This window comes from Sturnus vulgaris, unplaced genomic scaffold (assembly GCF_052056855.1).
Source record: "Sturnus vulgaris isolate bStuVul1 unplaced genomic scaffold, bStuVul1.hap1 Scaffold_157, whole genome shotgun sequence".
Lineage (NCBI taxonomy): Eukaryota > Metazoa > Chordata > Aves > Passeriformes > Sturnidae > Sturnus > Sturnus vulgaris.
In genome coordinates this window covers 7172501-7182500 of record NW_028276074.1, presented here as the reverse complement: position 1 = coordinate 7182500, position 10000 = coordinate 7172501, and positions in this window count along the sequence as shown.

Below are 10000 nucleotides of genomic sequence, written 5' to 3'. Positions count from 1 at the left end.
TACGGACACAACTCTGGCAACACAGGTCGGGAGCGGGAAACGAGGCGCAGCCAACCTCGGCCAAGCGAGCCACGCCCGGGGGGCTCTCGGGGAGGGGGGCCAGGGAAAGCCCGGGCAGGCTCAACACAACCCCGGGCCGGCCCCACAGAAATCCAGCCCCGGCTGCCGGCCACCAGCGTGCACCGGGACCGACAGCCGAAGAAATGCCGCACCCGGCGAGCGGGCGGGGCCCCGGCTTAAGGCCGGGCAGAAAAGGGGCGAGGCGCCGCCGCCTCGCCCGCCACCATCCCCGGGGGAGCGAGCAGGCGCCCGGCTCCCCGTTGTCACGAAACCGGCAGCAGCCGGGCCGGAGCGGGACACACTCGCGGCTTTCTCGCCCTCTCTCTGGGCCTTTTTCTCGCTTCTCCCCCGCCTGGAACAACGCAGCCTCGCCTGGGCCGGGGGAGCGCGGTGGCTCTCGGATCGCATCGCTCTCTCTGGGGGCTTTCTCGCTTCTCCCCCGGACTGAACACGCAGCCTCGGCCTGGGCCGGGGAGCGGCTCTCGGATCGCATCGGTCTCTCTGGGGGCTTTCTCGCTTCTCCCCCGACTGAGCACGCAGCCTCGCCTGGGCCGGGGAGCGGCTCTCGGATCGCATCGGTCTCTCTCTCTGGGCTAACCTGTCCCAGTCGAACTGGGTAAGACGGGAAGCCGGACGAAGCCACGCGACTCGCCCCGACATCGGCGGTGTTCTTCTGGCCCTGGCGACCGCACGCGCGTCCGCCCTTCTCCGCCACGGACACAGGCACGGCAACAGCCTGTGGGGATACGGCCCGTCACCTCGTTCCCATAATACGGACAGATGGGCCCGAAGCGGCGGAGGCCGGAAAGAGAACCGATGTACGTGACCGAGGGGGCGCAGTGGCGCACGCCGCCTTCTACGATGACATAGCCGGAGGCAGCGAGAAACAGCGACCCCTTGGAGTACTTCCAGGCCGGCGGCGGACAACAGGTCTACCAGCCATGAAACGGGCAACAGGTCTACCGACGGCTTGCTGCGGACAACAGGTCTACCCAGCCATGAAACGGGCAACAGGTCTACCAAGCTGCGGACACCAGGTCTACCCAGGGCATGCTGCGGACACCAGGTCTACCAACTCAATGCTGCGGACACCAGGTCTACCCAGCCATGAAACGGGCAACAGGTCTACCAACTCAATGCTGCGGGCAACAGGTCTACCCAGGCATGAATCGGGCAACAGGTCTACCAAGCTGCGGACACCAGGTCTACCCAGGGCATGAAACGGGCAACAGGTCTACCAAGCTGCGGACACCAGGTCTACCCAGGGCATGCTGAGGACACCAGGTCTACCCACGGCTTGCTGCGGACAACAGGTCTACCCAGCCATGAAACGGGCAACAGGTCTACCAAGCTGCGGACACCAGGTCTACCCAGGGCATGCTGCGGACACCAGGTCTACCCACGGCTTGCTGCGGACACCAGGTCTACCCAGCCATGAAACGGGCAACAGGTCTACCAAGCTGCGGACACCAGGTCTACCCAGGGCATGCTGCGGACACCAGGTCTACCCACGGCTTGCTGCGGACACCAGGTCTACCCAGCCATGAAACGGGCAACAGGTCTACTCACGGCTTGCTGCGGACAACAGGTCTACCCAGCCATGAAACGGGCAACAGGTCTACCAAGCTGCGGACACCAGGTCTACCCAGGGCATGCTGCGGACACCAGGTCTACCCACTCAATGCTGCGGACAACAGGTCTACCCAGGCATGAATCGGGCAACAGGTCTACCAAGCTCCGGACACCAGGTCTACCCACGGCTTGCTGCGGACAACAGGTCTACCCAGCCATGAAACGGGCAACAGGTCTACCCACTCAATGCTGCGGACAACAGGTCTACCCAGCCATGAAACGGGCAACAGGTCTACCAAGCTGCGGACACCAGGTCTACCCAGGGCATGCTGCGGACACCAGGTCTACCCAGCCATGAAACGGGCAACAGGTCTACTCACGGCTTGCTGCGGACAACAGGTCTACCCAGCCATGAAACGGGCAACAGGTCTACCAAGCTGCGGACACCAGGTCTACCCAGGGCATGCTGCGGACACCAGGTCTACCCAGCCATGAAACGGGCAACAGGTCTACTCACGGCTTGCTGCGGACAACAGGTCTACCCAGCCATGAAACGGGCAACAGGTCTACCAAGCTGCGGACAACAGGTCTACCCAGGGCATGCTGCGGACAACAGGTCTACCCAGCCATGAAACGGGCAACAGGTCTACTCACGGCTTGCTGCGGACAACAGGTCTACCCTGCCATGAAACGGGCAACAGGTCTACCAAGCTGCGGACACCAGGTCTACCCAGGGCATGCTGCGGACACCAGGTCTACCCACGGCTTGCTGCGGACACCAGGTCTACCCAGCCATGAAACAGGCAACAGGTCTACCAAGCTGCGGACACCAGGTCTACCCAGCCATGAAACGGGCAACAGGTCTACCAAGCTGCGGACACCAGGTCTACCCAGGGCATGCTGCGGACACCAGGTCTACCAACTCAATGCTGCGGACAACAGGTCTACCCAGCCATGAAACGGGCAACAGGTCTACCAAGCTGCGGACACCAGGTCTACCCAGGGCATGCTGCGGACACCAGGTCTACCAACTCAATGCTGCGGACACCAGGTCTACCCAGCCATGAAACGGGCAACAGGTCTACCAACTCAATGCTGCGGGCAACAGGTCTACCCAGGCATGAATCGGGCAACAGGTCTACCAAGCTGCGGACACCAGGTCTACCCAGGGCATGAAACGGGCAACAGGTCTACCAAGCTGCGGACACCAGGTCTACCCAGGGCATGCTGAGGACACCAGGTCTACCCACGGCTTGCTGCGGACAACAGGTCTACCCAGCCATGAAACGGGCAACAGGTCTACCAAGCTGCGGACACCAGGTCTACCCAGGGCATGCTGCGGACACCAGGTCTACCCACGGCTTGCTGCGGACACCAGGTCTACCCAGCCATGAAACGGGCAACAGGTCTACCAAGCTGCGGACACCAGGTCTACCCAGGGCATGCTGCGGACACCAGGTCTACCCACGGCTTGCTGCGGACACCAGGTCTACCCAGCCATGAAACGGGCAACAGGTCTACCAAGCTGCCGACACCAGGTCTACCCAGGGCATGCTGCGGACACCAGGTCTACCCAGCCATGAAACGGGCAACAGGTCTACTCACGGCTTGCTGCGGACAACAGGTCTACCCAGCCATGAAACGGGCAACAGGTCTACCAAGCTGCGGACAACAGGTCTACCCAGGGCATGCTGCGGACACCAGGTCTACCCACTCAATGCTGCGGACAACAGGTCTACCCAGGCATGAATCGGGCAACAGGTCTACCAAGCTGCGGACACCAGGTCTACCCACGGCTTGCTGCGGACAACAGGTCTACCCAGCCATGAAACGGGCAACAGGTCTACCAAGCTGCGGACACCAGGTCTACCCACGGCTTGCTGCGGACACCAGGTCTACCCAGCCATGAAACGGGCAACAGGTCTACTCACGGCTTGCTGCGGACAACAGGTCTACCCTGCCATGAAACGGGCAACAGGTCTACCAAGCTGCGGACACCAGGTCTACCCAGGGCATGCTGCGGACACCAGGTCTACCCACTCAATGCTGCGGACAACAGGTCTACCCAGCCATGAATCGGGCAACAGGTCTACCAAGCTCCGGACACCAGGTCTACCCACGGCTTGCTGCGGACAACAGGTCTACCCAGCCATGAAACGGGCAACAGGTCTACCAAGCTGCGGACACCAGGTCTACCCAGGGCATGCTGCGGACACCAGGTCTACCCACGGCTTGCTGCGGACACCAGGTCTACCCAGCCATGAAACGGGCAACAGGTCTACCAAGCTGCGGACACCAGGTCTACCCAGGGCATGCTGCGGACACCAGGTCTACCCAGCCATGAAACGGGCAACAGGTCTACTCACGGCTTGCTGCGGACAACAGGTCTACCCAGCCATGAAACGGGCAACAGGTCTACCAAGCTGCGGACAACAGGTCTACCCAGGGCATGCTGCGGACACCAGGTCTACCCACTCAATGCTGCGGACAACAGGTCTACCCAGGCATGAATCGGGCAACAGGTCTACCAAGCTCCGGACACCAGGTCTACCCACGGCTTGCTGCGGACAACAGGTCTACCCAGCCATGAAACGGGCAACAGGTCTACCAAGCTGCGGACACCAGGTCTACCCAGGGCATGCTGCGGACACCAGGTCTACCCAGCCATGAAACGGGCAACAGGTCTACTCACGGCTTGCTGCGGACAACAGGTCTACCCAGCCATGAAACGGGCAACAGGTCTACCAAGCTGCGGACACCAGGTCTACCCAGGGCATGCTGCGGACACCAGGTCTACCCACGGCTTGCTGCGGACACCAGGTCTACCCAGCCATGAAACGGGCAACAGGTCTACCAAGCTGCGGACACCAGGTCTACCCAGGGCATGCTGCGGACAACAGGTCTACCCACGGCTTGCTGCGGACAACAGGTCTACCCAGCCATGAAACGGGCAACAGGTCTACCAAGCTGCGGACACCAGGTCTACCCAGGGCATGCTGCGGACACCAGGTCTACCCAGCCATGAAACGGGCAACAGGTCTACTCACGGCTTGCTGCGGACACCAGGTCTACCCAGCCATGAAACGGGCAACAGGTCTACCAACTCAATGCTGCGGACACCAGGTCTACCCAGCCATGAAACGGGCAACAGGTCTACCAAGCTGCGGACACCAGGTCTACCCAGGGCATGCTGCGGACACCAGGTCTACCCACGGCTTGCTGCGGACACCAGGTCTACCCAGCCATGAAACGGGCAACAGGTCTACCAAGCTGCGGACACCAGGTCTACCCAGGGCATGCTGCGGACACCAGGTCTACCCACTCAATGCTGCGGACAACAGGTCTACCCAGCCATGAATCGGGCAACAGGTCTACCAAGCTGCGGACACCAGGTCTACCCACGGCTTGCTGCGGACAACAGGTCTACCCAGCCATGAAACGGGCACCAGGTCTACTCACGGCTTGCTGCGGACACCAGGTCTACCCAGCCATGAAACGGGCAACAGGTCTACCAAGCTGCGGACACCAGGTCTACCCAGCCATGAAACGGGCAACAGGTCTACCAACTCAATGCTGCGGACAACAGGTCTACCCAGCCATGAAACGGGCAACAGGTCTACCAAGCTGCGGACACCAGGTCTACCCACGGCTTGCTGCGGACACCAGGTCTACCAACTCAATGCTGCGGACACCAGGTCTACCCAGCCATGAAACGGGCAACAGGTCTACCAAGCTGCGGACACCAGGTCTACCCACGGCTTGCTGCGGACAACAGGTCTACCCAGCCATGAAACGGGCAACAGGTCTACCAAGCTGCGGACACCAGGTCTACCCAGGGCATGCTGCGGACGCCAGGTCTACCCAGCCATGAAACGGGCAACAGGTCTACTCACGGCTTGCTGCGGACAACAGGTCTACCCAGCCATGAATCGGGCAACAGGTCTACCAAGCTGCGGACACCAGGTCTACCCAGGGCATGCTGCGGACACCAGGTCTACCAACTCAATGCTGCGGACACCAGGTCTACCCAGCCATGAAACGGGCAACAGGTCTACCAAGCTGCGGACACCAGGTCTACCCAGGGTATGTAGCGGACACCAGGTCTACCAACTCAATGCTGCGGACAACAGGTCTACCCAGCCATGAAACGGGCAACAGGTCTACCAAGCTGCGGACACCAGGTCTACCCACGGCTTGCTGCGGACAACAGGTCTACCCAGCCATGAAACGGGCAACAGGTCTACCCACTCAATGCTGCGGACAACAGGTCTACCCAGCCATGAAACGGGCAACAGGTCTACCAAGCTGCGGACACCAGGTCTACCCAGGGCATGCTGCGGACAACAGGTCTACCCAGCCATGAAACGGGCAACAGGTCTACTCACGGCTTGCTGCGGACAACAGGTCTACCCAGCCATGAAACGGGCAACAGGTCTACCAAGCTGCGGACACCAGGTCTACCCAGGGCATGCTGCGGACACCAGGTCTACCCAGCCATGAACCGGGCAACAGGTCTACTCACGGCTTGCTGCGGACACCAGGTCTACCCAGCCATGAAACGGGCAACAGGTCTACCAAGCTGCGGACACCAGGTCTACCCAGCCATGAAACGGGCAACAGGTCTACCAAGCTGCGGACACCAGGTCTACCCAGGGCATGCTGCGGACACCAGGTCTACCAACTCAATGCTGCGGACAACAGGTCTACCCAGCCATGAAACGGGCAACAGGTCTACCAAGCTGCGGACACCAGGTCTACCCAGGGCATGCTGCGGACACCAGGTCTACCAACTCAATGCTGCGGACAACAGGTCTACCCAGCCATGAAACGGGCAACAGGTCTACCAAGCTGCGGACACCAGGTCTACCCACGGCTTGCTGCGGACACCAGGTCTACCCAGCCATGAAACGGGCAACAGGTCTACCAAGCTGCGGACACCAGGTCTACCCAGGGCATGCTGCGGACACCAGGTCTACCCACGGCTTGCTGCGGACCACAGGTCTACCCACTCCAAGCTGCGGACACCAGGTCTAACTACTCCATTACGCGGACAACAGGTCTACCCACTCCATGCGGCGGACAACATGTCTACCCGCTCCATGCTGCGGACACCAGGTCTGCCCACGCCGTGATGCGGACCACAGGTCTACCTTCGCCATGCTGCACGCAGCCCGGGTCGCACCGGAGCTAGGTAGACCCGGTCGCCGCGGCCGTCGCAGCGCCCTCGCCCTCGACGGCGGACCCACGCCGCCGGTCCCGGAGGCGGGTAGACCTGGTCGCCGCGGCCACGGCGGCCGCCCATCCCGGAGCCCAGTAGACCTGGCCGCCGCGGGACCGGCCAAGTTTCCCGGAGTCGTGTAGACCTGGTCGTCGCGGCCACGGCCGCCGCCGCTGCGCCTTCGCCGGCGACGGCGGTCCCACGCCACCGGCCCCGGAGCCGCGTCGACCTGGCCGCCGCGGGACGGGCCACGTTTCGCGGATCCGGGTAGACGAGGCATCCTTGTACCATCTCGGAGCCGGGGAAACCCCACAGCCTCTTAACGCTCCGGAGCCCAAGTGCTCCAGCAGCCTTGCCCCGCCCGGCAGAATCGATTTCAAGACCAAGACATATTTTCGACAACATTTTATTTCATCATTTCATTTCATTTCTTTTCATTTCATTTTATTATTTTATTTTATTTCGTTTTGTTTTGTTTTGTTTTGTTTTGTTTTGTTTTGATTTGATTTGATTTGATTTGTTTCATTTCCTCTTTGCCTTTTTTGAATGATTGCCTCTTCTATTTACTCGGAAAGAAAATCTTTTCCGGAAAACAAAACTCTTGCCAAATCTTATTTGTGATCCCTTTGGGCCCACAGCCGAGCTGACGGAGGGCCTGTGCCCGGTTCTCGCCCTGCTGACACACTGACCCCCCCAAACGGCGTCCTCCCTACCCCACGCCTCCTCCCCCGTCCCCCAGAGACCCTACCTACAGAGCCCCCCCCCCCCACAAAACAGAACCTCACGGGCCGCAGCACAGCCAGGGGAAGCACGTACGTGCAGCGAAACTCGGCCCAAAGCCGCCGCGCCCTGGCACAACTCGCCCTGCCCCTTCCCGCCCCACGGAGGCGGCTGCATCGAGGCGACCGGCGCCGCCGTCGGCAAGCGGGTGGCCGCTTTCGGGCCGGTTCTTCCGCGGAAGGTCTGCAGAGCTCTTGGGGCCTCGGCGCGGGTTTGGGGGGCCGTGAGGGCTCGCTGTCGAGGCGCCCGGGGCCGGCACGAAGCCGCCTGCCCTCTCCCTGTCCCTGCCCCGTCTTCCGCAGCCACCCATTAACGCTGGGGGCGAGCCCGCCCTCCGCCATCAACCTCCCATGCAGCGCTTTCAGACTTTCCCCGCCCCTGCCCATTGTCGGCTGGGGGCGCCCTGCCCCCCGCCGTCAGCCTCCCTGGCAGCGCTTTCAGACTCTCTCGGGCCCCTGCCCATTGTCGGCTGGGGGCGCCCCGCCCCCCGCCCTTAGCCTCCCTGGCAGCGCTTTCAGACTGCCTCGGGCCCTGCCCATTGTCGGTTGGGGGCGCCCCGCCCCCCGCCCTCAGCCTCCCTGGCAGCGCTTTCAGACGGTCTCGTGCCCTGCCCATTGTCGGTTGGGGGCGACCCCGCCCTCCGCCATCAGCCTCCCTGGCAGCGCTTTCAGACTGCCTCGGGCCCTGCCCATTGTCGGTTGGGGGCGACCCCGCCCTCCGCCATCAGCCTCCCTGGCAGCACTTTCAGCCTCTTCCTGCCCCCGCCCACGGTCCCACCGGGCAGTTTACACGGCGGCGGCGGGAGGCTGATGCCGAGGTCGGCAGGCGGAGAGCCTGGTGCACAAGCAGGGATGGCGGCGGGATGATTGGCGCCGTCTGTCCCTGGCCAAAGAAGCTCTCTGTTCAGCTTTCTCGGAGCCTTTTGCTTGGGTGGCGTTCCTTCCTCCTCCGCCCCGGCGCCGCTCAAGCCTGCGGCAGGGCGGCAGCGCGGCGGGTGGGCGGCCGGGGGGAGGGGGGAGGGGGGGGGGAGGGAGGGAGCGCGCGAGCGAGCGAGCGAGCGAGCGCGCTGCAGAAATGAAGCCCGGAGCAGGGCCGCGGTCCATTCGAGCACGGGGAGGGGGCGCGACAACGCTGCCTGCTCCTGTCGGGGAGCGCTTGGGGAAGTGGGGTGCCGGCACCATGACGGCGGAGCGGACAGGGGCCGCGGCTGGGGAAGAGGCCGGCGGAGCTCGCCAGTGGATGCTGGCGCACGGAGCCGGCAGGGACACCTGGGCACGGCTGGGACCGAAAGTCGCCCGCCTTCACGCCCCGCCTTTCGCCGGGGGGAAGAAGACGCGAGAGCAGGGCTGCCTGCTGGGCTGCCAGTGCCCGCGGTCATGCCGGACGTGCAGGCCGACCGCCGAAGGCGTGCTCGCCGCTGCAGAGACGACAAGGGGGCCGCGCGTCCGATGGAAGAGACGGGGCGCCATCGCGCGGCGGCCGGGCTGCAAGGCCGGCCGACGGTAACAGGACTACCACGCCGCGGGCGGCCACAGACAAAGACCGGCCGAGGGCAACAGGTCTACCCAGCATTATGCCGGCCGGTACCAGGGCCGGCCGAGGGCAACAGGTCTACCCAGCATTAGGCCAGCCGGAAAGACGGCCGGCAGAGGGCAACAGGTCTACCCAGCATTAGGCCGCCACGTCCAAAGGCCGGCCGAGGGCAACAGGTCTACCCAGCATTCGGCTGGCCGGTAACACGGCGGGCCGAGGGCAACAGGTCTACCCAGCATTAGGCCGGCCGGTAACACTGCCGGCCGAGGGCAACAGGTCTACCCAGCATTAGGCCGCCACGTCCAAAGGCCGGCCGAGGGCAACAGGTCTACCCAGCATTAGGCCGCCACGTCCAAAGGCCGGCCGAGGGCAACAGGTCTACCCAGCATTCGGCCGCCACGTCCAAAGGCCGGCCGAGGGCAACAGGTCTACCCAGCATTAGGCCGCCACGTCCAAAGGCCGGCCGAGGGCAACAGGTCTACCCAGCATTAGGCCGCCACGTCCAAAGGCCGGCCGAGGGCAACAGGTCTACCCAGCATTCGGCCGCCACGTCCAAAGGCCGGCCGAGGGCAACAGGTCTACCCAGCATTAGGCCGCCACGTCCAAAGGCCGGCCGAGGGCAACAGGTCTACCCAGCATTAGGCCGGCCGGCAGAGGGCAACAGGTCTACCCAGCATTCGGCCGTCAGGTACAAAGGCCGGCCGAGGGCAACAGGTCTACCCAGCATTAGGCTGCCACGTACAAAGGCCGGCCGAGGGCAACAGGTCTACCCAGCATTCGGCCGTCAGGTACAAAGGCCGGCCGAGGGCAACAGGTCTACCCAGCATTAAGCCGCCA